Here is an 11,808-nt window from a genome sequence, read left to right on the forward strand (position 1 = left end):
TCATGCAACTCAACACCAAAAAAACAAACAACCCAATTTAAAAATAGGCAAGGAATATGAAGAGACATTTCTCCAAAGAGGACATACAGATGGCCAATAGGCATGTGAAAAAAATGTTCAACGTCACTTAGCATTAGGGAAATGCAAATAAAAACCACAATGAGATACCACCTCACCCATGTCAGAATGGCTATCATCAATAAATCAACAAACAACAAATGCTGGTGAGGTTGTGGGGAAAAGGGAACCCTGGTGCACTGCTGGTGGGACTGCAGACTGGTGCAACCACTACGGAAATCAGTATGGAGGTATTTAAAAAAACTGGAAATGGAACTACCTTATGACCCAGCAATCCCACTCTTAGGTATTTATCCAGAAAAATCCAAGACATTAATCCGAAAAAATATATGCACCCCTATGCTCATCGTGATTCACAATAGCTAAGACTTGGAAACAACCAAAATGCCCATCGATAGACAACTGGATTAAGAAACTATGGTACGTTTACACAATGGAGTATCACTCAGCTATAAAGAAGGAAATAATACCATTTGCAACAATATGGATGGAACTAGAGAACATTATGCTAAGTGAAATAAGTCAGTCAGAGAAAGACAAATACCATATGATGTCACTTATACATGGATTCTAAAAAACTGAATAAATGAGAAATGTAAACAGAAATAGACTCAGAGACACAGAGGAAAAACTGAGGTTTGCTAGTTGGGAGGGAGTGGGGATGAAGGAGAAGGGGAAGGGATGAGACAATACAAACTGGTAACTACACTATAGCCTCAGGGATAGACAAGACAGTCTGGGGAATATAATCAATAATGTTGTAAATATTTTTTAGGGGGCAAGATGGACTCATGTCTTGTTAGGGAGACCACTTCATAGTTGGTGTAGAGGCCTGACCACCGCACTGTATATCTGAAGCTGATGTTGAAAAATAATGTATGTCAACTATAAATATATATACATATAGTCACGGGACATGGACTAGAGAGTGGGAATGGAGTCAATGGAATTGTAATAGATAAGCATGATATCGGGGGTGAGAGGGCAGTAGATGCGGCAAGGGGGGTTGTTACTTTGTGAGGGTGAAAAGGATAACTATTGCATTGTTCTGTAACACCTGAAACTAACAATAAAATTTTAAAAAAAGAAATCAAAGCACTACTTTCTTTTATCTTTTTTGTTCCATGAGTATATAAGAATTGATACAGGAACCTACTGAATAGCATAGATATATGAAAGTAGGATGGTTATATAGAATAAAATGATGACTGCATCTATATGTAGTGAAATTGCCCCAGTTGAGATTAAAATGTTTATTACTGAAGAAAAAACGTAATGTAAAAAAAAAAAATTGAATCCACTCAAACTCTGAAATGTATACAAGTTGATAAGGAGTAAACTTTCTTTAAAAATTTGTAATATCCATATTGCCTAGATTTTATTTAATGCAATTTCATTGATTAAAAACCTAATGAATTTGATTAAAAATTTGATGAAAAGATAAACGAGTCATATACAAAAAGAGGGTTACTTTCCTTTGTTCTTAGCTGTCCAAGTCCATCATTCGGATGTCTCTTTCTGGAGGACAAATGTTTGACTTTAGGCTATTCAGCTGATCAGGGAAATTATAATCCAATCTCTGTGGATTATAAAATAATTGGGCTCTGGTGTAAATGGAAAAGGTCTTCCCACATCATTTACTGTGATGCCCTCCACCTTAGTGTTCAAAGGGGCTAATAATCTATCTGGTCACCTTTCTGTCATTAGGACTACCTGGAAAGCTGAGGATTCTGATCATGTGACCATCCACCCATGAGATTATTCATAGACCAGGCTGGGCCAAGGCAGGTTGATGTCCTGGTTCCTTATCTAAATCTGCCTCTGTGCCAAGCACCACTGTACATCAGCAAGCAGTCCTCAGGCTGGGTCCCCAACAGGGTCAGGGCAACTTTGCTCCAGAGGATGAAGCCTGAGAACCAGGTAGGAATCCATACTTTTTTCTTGTGTATGTCATAAACCAATGCTGTGGGGACTTGTTCAGACTTCTGCTGGAACCAGGATGAATAGTGACCATTGGTGACCTCTCCAGTGCTGGAGCCACAGGTGAGAGTGAGTGTCCCTCCTGGGGACACAGTCAGTGAGGGCTCCTGACTCACCACAACATGCAATGAAACAGACATGTCAGGAATGAAGAAGGAAGGCAAAGGGATCCCTCCAAAGGCTGGTCTCTGAAATGTCCATGAACCTGGGCAGCGAGTGAGGAGGGGGAGCAGGAGGAGAGGAGTTCAGGTCATGGTGCAGATGTTTCAAGGATACTGGGGCCCCACAGCTGACACTGAACTCTCTGAAGTTTCTTTTATCTCCAGCAGCTCTCTGGGGGAAAGTTTTGTGTTTGAGTCAGTCATGCTTCATGTAAATTTGAACCCTTCAGTTCCCAACCCTCTTCCCAATTGCTGTATGTCCTCAGCTCAGGACTAGCTCCAAAGTCAGGAGGAGGCCTTGGGTGCCTGTGAGCTCTGAGTCTGCCCCTTGGGAGGAAGCACTTGCTGTAAACTCTAACACAAGCCAGTGAGCACCATTCAGGGGCCATTAAATCTGAATTTGCTGCAGGCCTGGCTCATCTCTAGCAGATTCACAGGGCCCCCTGGTGACATCTCCAGGAGAATAGTAACAGTAATGGAAACTAATTCAGAGCAGAAGGCCCCTTTTCTTTCAAATATGTGTTAAGCTTTTTCAAAACTTCACTTTATTAGGCAGGTAACACCAGACTCATTGCTTTTCTGTCTTTGCTAGTCTTTGTAATTTTCTTCTACAGTTGCGTTAATTTTCTCCACAATACCTGAAATTCCATCCAAGTGTCAACCTGTTCTTCAGCCCATCTAGTGATGTGCATAGTCCATCTATTTCCATTTTAATTTCTATAGTTTTCCTTCTGTTTGTATCTATAATTTATATTTCATTTCTGAGTTTTTCTCCTCCTCACTTTCTTCAAAAGTGCCCATGAGTGTTCATCAAAGTGATTTTGTGATTGCTGCTTTAAAATTGGTGTCATATAATTACAACATCTCAGTCATCTCAGTGTTTGTATCTGTTCATTGCTTTTCTCTCTCAAGTGAGGATTTTCCTGGTACTTGGTATGAGGACTGATTTTATTTCTGTGTATCCTACCTACACATTTGGGACATTATCTTCTGAGACTCTGGATCAAGTTTAGTCATCTTTTTCATTGGGAGATTCTCCTGCTGAGCTGCAGTCCAGGGCCAGGGGAATTTTACCTTCAGCTGCCCACTGGTCTGGCAAGTTGGAGCACTGACTCTCATGGTCTTGCTGTAGCTGACACCTCCTGGAGAACTTGGAGCCATGGTTCATTCTGACTTTTTGCCATCAAGTGGATATAAGTCCATGTGCTCAGCACTGGGTGACCTACATCACTCCCATCAACGCCAGTTTGCTCATGATCCCTGTGGACAATGACAGGAAAGGCTCTGGAAAGTCACTGCCTGGTGTAACAACTTGGAGGCCAAGGGTTAAGCATTTCAGCTCCACTAAGGCCCAGTGTCAAGTCAAAAGCTATTTCTCAAAAGGAAAGTAGTTGTCCTTACAGGATGATAAGGCCTTGCTCTAAAACCCTAAAGAAATGTTTTGTGATTAACTTCCAGGGGCCTTCCATGAGCTCCGAACAGAAACTGTCTGTCACTGGTACTTCAAGCACAACTGGGTCTGATGGGTCACATGGTCCGTGTGACAGAACAGCTTGCATGGCAGCCTGGGCCTGTTTCAGAGTCTTGTCTTTATCTGGGCACCACTGAAACCATCACCTGTATGGGTCACTAGGAGAATGGGCTGGGATAGCATATTATAATAAATATGGTGCCTAAAATCCAATGATTTCTACTAGGCATTGTGTCTCTTTTTAGTTTGTAAGAGGGGCCATATGCAACAAATGATCCTTCACATTAGAAGGGGCATCTTTTTGTGCCCAAACCACAAGGCTTCTAAAAATTCCACTGAAGTAGAAAGCACATGAATTTTGTGTGTTCATTTCCAACCCTTGGACATACACAATTCTCTTACCAATAAGTCTAGAGTAGTTGTTACTTCTTGCTTACTTGTTCCAAGCAGCATAACATCATCAATGTAACTGGCCAGTGTGATATTTTGTAGAATGAAAAATGATCAATTTTCTGTGGATTACATTAGTGTTGTTATGCAGTCTAATCAATTGCCTAAAGTTTTGTGCATATTCTAGCTAAATATCATCAACTATTTAATCTCTTATGAATAGCATTCAAACAATACCTTTCACTTCTCAATGAAAACAGAATTTAGAAAATATTTTACATACAAAAGTCCTTTAAAAGCAATATTTGTGGATTTACAGAATCTATATATACTGCTATGAATCCTGATGACATCCAATTTTTTCTAATACAAATAAATCTACTACTAACAGCTGTTGAATATCTAACATTTTGATTTTGAGCTGACTTGTTCAGTTGGTGAAACTATTATGATGTTACGTGTTAATGACTCTTGCAAACAATAATGACAGGATAATTATATCATACATAAAAACTTCTAACATCAAGCACCTAGCTTACTTATAGCTCATTCTACACAGCCACGTTACTAGAGATTTAAGAGCTAAGAACTATATTGATGAGACATTTGTAATTGCTCATGAGTTTGACATCCTATATAAATGAAAAAAAAATCCTGACTCTTTTGGAATCTATAATCTATTCAAAGAACTAATCCTTAATAGTGGTCCATGGAACACCTGAAAGGATACTGAATTTAAGATTGAAGATAACACTAATAAAAATGCTTTGTCAACATACCTGGTAGCATTACTGATGCCGTCAGTATTTATAGCAAAATTAATAGGAATTTCACCTTGTTTCTGGATAAAAACTTCAAACAAATAAAATAAACTGTTCTAAAAAGAGAGGGAAAGTGTTGATTCTCTGAAAACTCTCATAGCTACTTCCTGTAAACATCTCATGGTCTCCACATGCATATTATCTAGTGTTGTACTAATCTGGGATATAGAGGGAGGCATTTCATTTAATAACATTGACAGGGAATGTGATCATGCCTATTCTGGAGAATTTATGACAAAGCATGTAATTAGGCCAAGGATCAGAACACTTGTTCAAGGTCCATTTAAACACTGTCACATGAAGTTTATTGGTTTCAAAAATCCCAAATATTTTAGTATGATTTAATTATAGTTTATATTTTTTCTCATTAATATCGAGTTTTTTCTTCCTGAAAAGCTATTGGTCTAATTAACCTCTCTTCAAAGAATGTTAGTTATCCTTCTCTTTAAGTTTTACATAGATGTAGTAAAAATCTGATCTATAACTCAGAATTTATATAAACACTCACTTTGTGAAGTTATTACAAAATCCCCATGGCACTCCAATCTTGTCAGTTACTGTAAAAGGTTAAGGTCATGCACACACACATATGGTTAACTAGTAGAAGTTTAACTTCCAAAGAAGGTATTTTGGGTATGTGACTCTATGAAACCACCCAAAAAACAAGTTAGTGAGAGACATTCTGATAACAATCAGCCTTAAAACAGTGTTGGAAAGAATCTTTTCGGACACTTAGATTTTAACAGTTTTCTTGAGTACAAAATACTCATACCATAAAAGCCATCCACTGTAAGTGACCCTTCCAATATTTTTTGTACATATATAAATTTGTATAACCACAACCACAACAGCTCTTAGAACTTTTCCATCATGCCAATAATGTCCCAGTGCCTGTTTGCAGACAATCCCCACTCTCTCATTAGGGATCATGGAAAGGAGACTGAAGGGTGACTCATTTCTAATGTGATTTGGCAATGTGTAAAAGCTGAACTTAAATGCCTTCCAAGGGAGGTGCAACCCTTTTCTTCTGTGAATTTAGAAAATCCCTCAGGGACTCTACATTCTCTGGAAGGAGCAGAGTGCTCCAGACTGAATCAGGCACCCTGGACAAGCTCCAGTATGGGAAAATGTGGGACCCTCAGCCCTGGTGCCATTCCTCTCAGCTTGGTGAGAGCCCCTAGCTCACCTGTCCATCAAGGAGGGATTTATTCTCTGAGTAAGTGGAATGGGTGTCTGGACTCAGGCGGAAGGTGCTGAAGAGGATGGATTGAGCTTTGAAGAGAAACACAGGGTGGGACTGGAGGGAAAGGTCACCAGCTTCTCCCATGAGTGTCCTCAGGATGCCAGCAAGTGGCTTTTTCAGACACAAAGGGGACAGGGATCTGAGACTCGGATTAGAAAGTAAGCACAGCTTTGTGACAATGCATTTTCAGCCCCAGCACCGCAAAGCTGTTCTGAGTGATTGAGGGTGACTTCCCCACTATCCCTGCTGTGTCCCATCTGCCTGTACCTCCTGCTTTGCAGTGGCTCCTGTTTGCTGTCCTCTAGCCAGAATATTGGGACTCTCCATACCGCATTCTCCTGCATTCTTCCCTCCAAGTCACCTGCATCTGTAGAAGAGGGGAGAACAGAGAGAGGAGAAGAGCAATGGGAGACGTGGGTCCCCCACCCTCTGAGAACAAGGCTCCCTCCTGTCAGAGAGGAGGTCTTCTCTCGGGGTGAGCAGTGTTGGCTTCTCCCCTGCAGTTGCTGCTTCCAGGGAATCCTTTCTCCTTAAGGCAGAACTCGAGGTTTTCTTCTCCCAGAGCTCTCTCTGTCTGCCACGGTAGTGTCCACTTTATACTTCCAAGCTGTTCTGAGTTCCAGAAGAGGATAATGGAGGAAAAACTGATGCTAAGTTCACTGTTGACTCGGTGAAGTTTCATCATATGTGAAATGAGAGTAACCTAAAGACGTGCATTTCTAGAACTCCTGAAGAACAGTCCCACTTCTCAGGAGATGATCGTAATTCCTGAAAATGTGAGGTTTAAATAATTCTGTCCCACCCAGATGGGTCATCAGGTTGTCTCAGTAGATTGAGCTCAACTGCACCCACATTACTTAAAGGGCCAGTCCCGGGTCCTCTCCACCAATCCCATTCTTAGTCCCTCCTACCTGCAGATACAGGATTTGACCTTTCTTCTTCACCTCACCTGCTCCTCCCCTCATCTAGGTCTCCCAGTCTGATATATGGGTCAGCTCCACCCCTAGCTTGTTCCAGCTTCACTCCCTCCTCTTCCTCCTCCTTCTGTGTAGCACCTAATCTTTATAAACTTCATCATATTCCATATCTCCCTGTCAACCCCTCTAAGGCTCAAACATGTCATGTCTTGTCTACATTGTATCCTGATTCCTAGACCCAAGTCAGGCACATAGTAGGTGTTCATTAAATGGTGTGGATGCATATCATCTGGACAGTTGACTATCTTGAGTCAGACACAACTGGATCCTCTGTCCCTAGTTCTGTCCTGACTCACTAATTGCGGGAGACCGGCTCCCACAAGTCCAGGGGTTCCCTCAGGTGGAGACTGAGTCGGCGAGGAAAGAACGCGGCGACAGAGAAGCGCTTTTCAAGAATTAATGTCTCATTTTATTTTTACAGCCTGTCCTTTTTATACTGGGCAGGTAACTATTTACGTCATTGAGCTGTTTTTCCCAAAGTTGTTTTTCCACGTTTAAACCTTTACCCATTAGGAAATTGTTTTCTACATAGTTTCAATGTTCCTTCCTTCCTAGGGTCTATTTTCCTTAGAAGTTTGTTTTTCTCCGAATTTTACTTCCTCACGATGTTTCTATTACAGGGTACAGCCGGATCTGTTCTTCACTAATGACTAACTTATCCTAACTATGTTTCAATTTTTTCTGTTAATGGCCAGAGCTGAGTTCCTGCCTTGGCACTTAAAGGATGTTTACTACTTAGCAACTATTTCAAACACTACTGGCTAAACAGGATCTTTAAGAATTATAAGGTGCATAACTTGTCTATCACTAAGAATCTATCATTTAAGAAACTAACAGTAAAACAGAATTATCATAATATATCCAAAATGCACTTATTTAAAGAAAATAAAACAATTAATATAAGAAGGGGTATCAGATCTTTATCCTACTGGGGGCATCCAAAGGGGAATTTAAATTTTTCAAAACATAAAGCAGTATCTGTTTCTCAGCCAGAGCTTCAGAATTTGCCACAATAGCAGTGTGATAGGCCATGTCAGATACTGAGGTGCAGCCGGCTCCCAACAACTAATATGGACTAAACTGTGTACAATAAAAACTCTATGTTGAAACCTCAATCCTTAGTGCTACTGTCTTTGGGGGTCACACCTTGAAGGAGATTATTAAAGTAACCAAGGTCACAAGGGTGGTGCCTTAATCTAGTAGGACCTGAGTCTTCATAAGAAGAGGAAGAGAAACCAGGGGCAAGAGAAACACAGAGAACAGGCCATGTGAGGACTCCTGGAGAATGAAGTTGTCTGTAAGCCAAGGAGAGAGGCCTCAGGAAAAGCCAACCTGCTAACACCTTGATCTTGGACTTCCAGTCTTCAGAACTGTGAGAACATCCACTTCTATTGGTTGTTGTAATCACTACTGTTACTAGTGTTGCTGAGGGTCTCCTGTGGGTCCCTAGCCCCCATGGCACACGCTGTGGTTTTTGACACCTGTCTTTCCAACAAGAACAGTGTTCTCAGGGAAAGTGTCTCTGCTCTTGTTTACTGCTTTGCATTCTTTTTGCCCTTCATTGTCAGCCTGCTGAGTCCTTTTTTTCCCTCAATATTTTAAAGAAATTTTAGTCTATTAAATTTATATTTCTCAGTACAAAGAATGATATAAAAGAGAGGAATGGAATTATGTCTGGTGATAGGACTTGTGTTTTTAGAATCTAAGCCACAAATAAGTCTGACTTATTTATCATCATCTCAATAAAAGTACGAGAGAGGGGAAGGCATTGAAAATCATGAGGTTAACTGGGGCTATGAGCACATGATCATCTGAGAACCATCTGCTCAGTGGAGAGGTGATGCCCAGTATCTGAGAATTTAGGAGCTCCCCAAAGTTCTAATATCAGATGAAAGAGAGGAACCCAGATCTCTAAGGTTTCAGGGCTCAGGGCATTACCAGTAAAGCTCAGGCTGGTACCAGAGCACATATGGGAGCTGGACTCAGTGAGACCAGGTTTTCCTGGGTTACACTATGCATTTCTTCCTTTCTCATCCACAACCAGCAGCGCTGGAGACAATTTTGCTTTTGGAAACAAAGTCATTCTGTTTGCAATGAGAGATAAGTATCTCCAAAAGAGATACCTTCATCTGTCCCATAAAGATAGAGTTGACAGCATGAAGCCCTTTGGTTTTAGAAGCACAAGTGGTGGCAGAAGGTAAAACCTGAGTAAGTGTTGGTCATAGACAGGGACAAGGGAGTTGATGAGAAGACTAGGGAGTGCAGGGCAGATTTTATCATATGTCCCCATGAACAGGAGTCCTTTGTGGTGTTGGCGTTGTATTCAGCTCTACAACAGTGACCATCAGCCTTGTTCTCAGGCTGGAGTTCAGAGGTGGCCAAAAAGGTGCTGGTAACAAAACTGGAATGAGTGAATCAGATTCGCACCCCTGAAAGGTCCCTCACTGTTGTCCTAGGTCACAAAGGTGGGGTCTCTGTCATAGTAACCCCCAGTGTGTCTGTTGATCCCTGTACAGAAGAAGGTGACTTTGGATCTGGGCTCATCATCTGCTTCACAGTGTGAGTGACAGTAGCACATATTGAGGAGTTCCTGACTTTCACACAGCCAACTACCCCCATTCTGGATTGTTGGAAAGCTCCAGTGGGGTCTGAGAGGAGAGGACACTGTAAGTGCCTGTGGTCTCAGGAAACCCACTCACAGGAGTCCTATGTTCCTGTGTGGGGTCAGCTGTAAGAGTGTCTCATCCATGGACCCACTTCACCCCTTCCCTGGAGCAGACTCAGCATTTTCCCAGCCACTGTGGAGCGTCCCACACCCTCTCATGTCCTTCACAGAAACATTCTGGCCTCAGGCCACAAATCCTCACCTACTCTTGCCTAACTACCCTCTCCTGGACATCACAACTGAGAATGCTGATACCAATGAGGGTCCCAGACCAGCTCTGTGTCTGGAATTATTCCTGGGCCTGTGTCTCCACCCAGCATCTCACATCTTAGTTCTTCATCCGTGGGACACAATGTTCCTCAGGAGCCTGGGAGTGATGGGAAGGTCTCTGCTCTGACCCCTGGGAGAGCAGAGTCCATGCTGTGGAGGATGGTCCAGCACCTGGGATGGTCCCCCAGGCTCTGATGAAGATGGAAAGCTAGGACAGTCTCAATTTCTTTACCTCAAGGGAAAATGGGCAGCTCCAAAGCTCTGGTTTTATTACAGATGAATAAGTAGGTAATGTGTCAGTGTCATTATGAATACTTTGTTTTTAGTTTTGTTTCCATTTTTCTGAGAACTCAGATACATGGAATGAAAAAATGACAGTAGACCCATTATAAACCAAAAGGTACTCCCAAATATAGCTTTACATATATGCAATTTATTTTAAAATGTTCAATTTTCATGAAAAAAAGACTTGAGGAGGTTGAGATTTTTGTCCCACTGCCCCATCTGTGTGTGTCACTGTGAGTAGGACCACTGTAATATATAGCAAAGTAATAATCAGCTTCATCCTCAGGCTGGAGCACAGAGATGAGCAGAAGCCCTGCATTGGCCTAGGAGTCTTTGGATCCAGAGAAGCAACTGGGGACCCCAGATCCCAAATTTGTACTGGAGGAGTAGTACAGGAGATACCCAGGGAGCTTCCTGGCTTCTGCTGGAGCCAGTATATGGTATAGCTGCCAACATTGAAGACACTGCTCAGGGTGCATGTGAGTCTGGCTGTTGATCCTGGAGATGCAGAGAGGGAGGGCAGCTGAGTCAGCACAGGCTGGGAGAGGGAACCTGCAAACACAAACATAATGGATAATGAGGCAGAGACCAGGTAAAGGTTTTTTAAGCAACTGAGCATGAAAAGACTACAATTGGGAATTAAGACCTGATCCCCAAACCCTGTCCCTACCTGTGAAGTGACAGAGGAGCAAGAAGAGGACAGGGGTCCAGGCTATGGTGCACACAGCCCCTGAGCCCCACAGTTGGGCTCAGCTGCCCTAGGCTTCCTTTTGTTCTCCAGCCTCTGCCAGAGGAGGGGCTGTCCATGCAAATGTGTGTCCACCCAGTGACTGCCCAGCCACTCCTTCAGCCCTGATGCTAGAGCTCAGTTCACAACCCTATTGAGGAGGATGGAGGTTGGCTTCACCCCTGGAGACCCCTGGGAGGAAGCACCTGCTGAGACCACACAAAGGTCCTTGCTCAAGGGCCTTTGCCAAGCATGAGAAGACACAGCTGCTAAGTCCTCATCATGGAGTATAGGGCCTAGCCCCCAGGCCCAAGCTCCTTTAAGTGAATGGTCCTCACTGAGCAGTTGTGTAAGGACCACAGGGCAATCCCACAGTGCTTTCTGCTGGTCACAGGGCACACACCTCCCCATGGCCCAAAGACAGGGGAACCCTCCTTTATGAAGCTTACCAGGTCACTCTCTATCCACACATCCATGGTCTGATTCATATAATTAGACCTATTATGTGATTGAGCTATTTCACTTTGGGGTATTTATCTAAAGAAAAGGAAAATACTACCTCAAAAATATATATGTACCCCCATATTCATGGCAACTTATTTACAATAGCTAAGATACTGAAACAACCTAAGTTTTCATCAATGGGTAAATGGATAAAGAAGATTTTATATATATATATATATATACATTACAAGAGAAAAACAATTATAACTACATAAGGTGACAGATATTAAGTAGAC

This window comes from Hipposideros armiger, unplaced genomic scaffold, assembly GCF_001890085.2.
Source record: "Hipposideros armiger isolate ML-2016 unplaced genomic scaffold, ASM189008v1 scaffold_1783, whole genome shotgun sequence".
Taxonomy (NCBI): Eukaryota; Metazoa; Chordata; class Mammalia; order Chiroptera; family Hipposideridae; genus Hipposideros; species Hipposideros armiger.